This window comes from Silurus aristotelis, assembly GCF_946808225.1.
Source record: "Silurus aristotelis genome assembly, chromosome: 4".
NCBI lineage: Eukaryota > Metazoa > Chordata > Actinopteri > Siluriformes > Siluridae > Silurus > Silurus aristotelis.
This window is the reverse complement of record NC_139577.1, coordinates 33,871,939-33,876,938: the sequence shown is the minus strand read 5'-3', so window position 1 is coordinate 33,876,938 and position 5,000 is coordinate 33,871,939. Positions and strand designations below refer to the sequence as shown.

Here is a 5,000-nt window from a genome sequence, read left to right as displayed (position 1 = left end):
CATCTTTATTTAAATGTATTTATAATTTAATTATTGTTATTCTACGCTTGTGTCGATCTTTTCTCTCCGGAGGCAGCAATTTGCTTAATGATCAGCGTAAGCCGGCAGGAATTCGTTTGCCAGTGCGTCCTGATGTCACGCAGTTGTTTTTTTTTGTTAAAAGAAAGTAAATTCACGATACACTCCGTGTTAGTGTGTGTGTGTGTGTGTGTGTGTGTGTGTGTGTGTGTGTGTGTGTGTGTGTGTGTGTGTGTGTGTGTGTGCAATCTCTTTATACACTGTATAATTCAGACATTCTGTAACAATAAATAATTCAACAGATTTTTTAGTAAATGAATTTCATATCATCCTCACTGCAGAGTAATTTCCCTCACCTGCTTTTCTTTCCAGAGCAGAATGAGATCCAACTGATACTGAGGTGAAAACGTAGAGTAATTAAATTATTTTTATTAGTAGTAGTAAAGTATATGTGCAGGATCAGGTGTATCATCGTGTATTAACAGTAGTATCCATCCACTATCACCCTACTGAACTCTACACCATTAGAACACTGTTTAAACACTGTGTATAATTCTGTAGAGTTGTACATTAAATGTGCATATTAAATTTTGTAAATTTATATACCACATTCTATACACATATTGTGCCTTACATACATCGTGCACGAATATTTTATATATTTATATATATATATATATGTGTGTGTGTGTGGGTTGGTGTGTATCTATATATGTACCTTACATACATCCTGTCTAATGTTTCACACATATACATTATAATAAATAACATATAGTAACATATGCAACATATAGTTTTTGTTATGTTACAGTTTTATTCCAAAATGGATTAAATTCATTATTTTCCCTATAATTCTACAAACAAAACCCCATAATGACAACTTGAAAGAAGTTTCTTTAAAAATCTTTGCACGTTTTTAAAAAATAATAACGTAAAAAAATCACGTGCATGAGTATCACAGTCTTTACTCAACACTTAGTTGAAGCTCCTTTGGCACCAGATACAGCCTCAAGTCTTTTTGAGTTTAATGCTAAAAGCTTGACCTATGTTTGGGCAGTTTCTCCTATTCTTCTTTGCAGCTATTTGCACAGCTATTTTCAAATCTCTCCAGAGATGTTCAATTGAGTTCAAGTGTGGACTGTAGCCATTACTTTGTTATTTTGGTTTTGTGCTGAGGATTGTTGTCCTGTTGGAGGATTAACTGTCGCCCCAGGTCCAGAGCGCTCTGGAGCAGGTTTTCATCAAGGACGTCTCTGTACATTGCTGCATTCATCTTGCCCTTGATCCTTACGAGTCTCCCAGTTCTTGCTGCTGAAAACATCCCCACAGCATGAAGCTGCCACCACCATGCTTCACTGTAAGGATGGTATTGCTCAGGTGATGAGTGGTGCCTGGTTTCCTCCAGACATGATGCTTGGCATTCAGCCCAAAAAGTTTAATCTTTTTTTTTTCCACTCTAAACTTGTCTCTTATGATCTGAGAGTCCTTCAGGTCCTTCAACTCCAGTGGGCCGTCATGTGCCTTTTACTGAGGAGTGGCTTCCGTCTGGCCACTTTACCATACAGGCCTGATTGGTGGAATGCTGCAGAGATGGTTGTTCTTCTGGAATGTTCTCCTCTTGGCTCACCTCCTTCTCCCTCCGATCACACAGATTGGCCGTGTGGCTCAGATTTAGGAAGAGTCCTGGTGGTTCTAATCTTTTTCCATTTACTGATGATGGAGGCCACTGTGCTCATTGGGACCTTCAATGCTGCAGAAATGTTTGTCTTCTTCTTCAGATCTGTGCCTTGTTATAATCCTGTATCAAAGGTCTACAGACAATTCTGTACAGACAATTCTTCTACTTCATGGCTTGGTTTGTGCTCTGACATGCACTGTTAACTGTGGGACCTCATAGAGACAGGTGTGTGCCTCCAAATCATGACCAATCAACTGAATTGACCACAGGTGGACTCCAATCAAGGATGATCAGTGGAAACAGGATGCACCTGAGCTCAATTTTGAGTGTCATGGCAACAGCTGTAAAACCTTATGAACATGTGTTTTATTTATTTATTAATTTTCTTTATACATTTGTAAAGATTTTAAAAAAATTCCTTTGACATTGGAATTATGGGGTTTTGTTTGAAGAATTTTGAGGAAAAACTGAAGCGCTGTAAAAAAAAAAATAATAATAAAAATACATGAAGCTTGTGTATATATATTTATATAGAATCACCTTCCACTTTATTAGAAACACCTGTAAGAAACTCATTGACTGTTTTTTTTATTATTATTATTATCACAGAATCAGGTGTAGAATAATTTAGTGAGCATTTTTTCGTCACTTATACAATATTGTTGTTTATCATAAAAATTTTACTTATTTACTTATATTTAAATATTCTTTACACATATACACATTTTTGACTCTCTTTGCCTTCTTCTTCTTTGTCTTTTTCTTTTTTTTTATTATTAGTATTATTTCTAACTTTGCTCTAGTTATTTGGATTCATTGCCTTGGTGTTGTAGACAATTTTATTAGAAACACCTGTAGGACCTGGTCTTCTCACTGTTTTGTGTTTTTCACACCATTCTGATTAATCTGCTGTGTGTAAAAATCTGCTGCAATCAGCAGTTTTTTTTTCAAACTCAGCCTTTTATTCTTGCAATGTTTCTGACTTCAGAGATCAGATCAGACAGTATTTTCTTTCTGATGTTTAATAAGAACATTAACAGAAGTTCTGGACCTCCATCTCTATAGACATAAATGTAAATGTTGCTGCTGCCACATGATTGGCTGATTAGGTGTTTTAAATAAAGTGGACGGTGAGTGTAGTTTTACATGTGAAAGCATTCAGGGTTTGTATCTGATGTGATCTATCATTATTATTATTAGTATTATGTCTGATTTGACTTTATTAATATATATTAATGTTTATTTTTGCATTTTTCAAAATTATTAAAAATAAGTGATATATCTATGATTTTTCTATTAATAATTTCTGTAATTTCATTCTTTTATTTTATTCATGTTTAGAGTTTAATTTTTTTTATTTGTAATGAATTTATTCATTCTATGTATTTGTGCATTAATTTTTATTTTTTTGTACAAAGTATAGAATGACCTGGTACACCATGTGTATAAAATGTAATCAATGTTAGTATTAGTATTAGTTTTTAAAATACAATTAAAAAATATAAATTAATGTTATATGTTTTATTGTTTCGAATTTATATATTAAATTAAATTTGATAAAAGTGTTTTATTCTAAAGTCTAGACACAGGTTCAATGCTGCAGGCTGTTACATGAGATGTATGTGTTTGTTGTTATTGTTGTGTTCATGGTTGTCATGGCAACTGTAATGCCTCTGAAGTGCCCTTACATGGGGAAGTCCATGCAGCCTCACACCACCGTGGCCTCTTTACTCCATCTGTACTAGATTACCCCTCTGTGTGTGTGTGTGTGTGTGTGTGTGTGTGTGTGTGTGTGTGTGTGTGTGTGTGTGTAGTCTCGGGTTGCACTGATAATCTTCTAGTAATTTGGAAGCAATTAAAAACGATTCGAATCTAATTGTAAAATTGCCAAATGGTGAAGACGCTGATGTGCCAAGAGTGATTTTTCTCCCATCGGCTCTCCAAATGCTTCCTATTAAGACCTCTGGAGGGTCATATGGCAGTTAAACACACACACACACACACACACACACACACACACACAAAACCTGGCACGGCTTTACTACATGCCGGATGTGTACATTGTACTCTGTATACATCATGCTTCAGCGAATAATAATAATAATAATTACATAATTACAATTATTTATATTATTATTATTAATATTATTATAATAATAATTATTATTATTATTAGCACATGACACACAAGACAAAGACATTATATGGTTGTTTGTGTGTGTGTGTGTGTGTGTGTGTGTGTGTGTGTGTGTGTGTGTGTGTGTGTGTGTGTGTGTGTGTGTGTGTGTGTGTCTAACAGTGTTTTATCTGGCACTGAGAGCAAGTCTGGGCATGTGGGCCAACGAGACTTGGGGTGTGTGTGTGTGTGTGTGTGTGTGTGTGTGTGTGTGTGTGCGTGTGTGTGTGTGTGTTTTACAGCTCTAGCAGGAACACACTTGATTATTTGTTGTTTGAGTGTCAGATGAGACTTGATAGTCTTCTTGTTCCTCACATATTGTGTGCGTGCGTGTGTGTGTGTGTGTGTGTGTGTGTGTGTGTGTGTGTGTGTGTGTGTGTGTGTGTGTGTGTGTGTGTGCGTGTGTGTGTGTGCGTGTGAGGAATACTGGTGTTTATAGACGCTCAAGTCTGAGTTTGCAGTCAGTTGATACACACCGTATTGACACACGGAGACAGAGGGAGACGCAGTATCACGTTCCAACTGTTGGGGTTTTTTTCGCTCTTTTCTTTAAAGCTTTTTGTAATTGTGTTCTTTTCTCTTTCTCTCTCGTTTACTGAATGACTCTACCTGATGCTCCATTTATCCATCAGCTCATGGATCTCTGACCCTGCGTCCTCTCCTTATTAAACTAGGGAGAGAGAGAAACACACCTGATTCCTCTGGTTCTCAAAAGTGTCCTGGATTTATTTTTTGGATTTCCTGAAAGAGTTCCTGTTCCATTTATGTCAAAAGTTCCTAAACACTGTAAAAACATTTCCATGCAGTTCAGGTCCTTAAAAATTCCCCGACTTCTTGAAAAACATTCTTGTGGTGGAAAGAAAATTTGCATGAAGTTGTCACATATAAGTTTCCTCAAAAGGATTCCTGAAAGGTGTTCATGTGGACATTGAGCTAAAAACATACACTTTAGTAAAACTGTTCCTGAAGGTCCTGAAACAGGTTCCTGTAATGGAAAGAAACATTTTTAACATTTAGGATCCTGAATTCGCCCATAGGTTCCTGAAAATGTTCCTGCACTGAACATACACACACACACACACACACACACACACACACACACACAAACACACAAACACACAAAGAGTC

At 36.2% G+C, this 5,000-nt stretch overlaps 1 protein-coding gene across 1 annotated transcript in view; it reads left to right on the top strand.

Annotated features, from left to right (window-relative positions):
- The window catches only part of LOC310724779 (teneurin-3-like), a gene marked incomplete at its 3' end in the record, with an annotated part of 164,927 nt that overhangs the window by 5,460 nt on the left and 154,467 nt on the right, over positions 1-5,000 (top strand). The gene's annotated exons all lie outside the window — the stretch shown is intronic.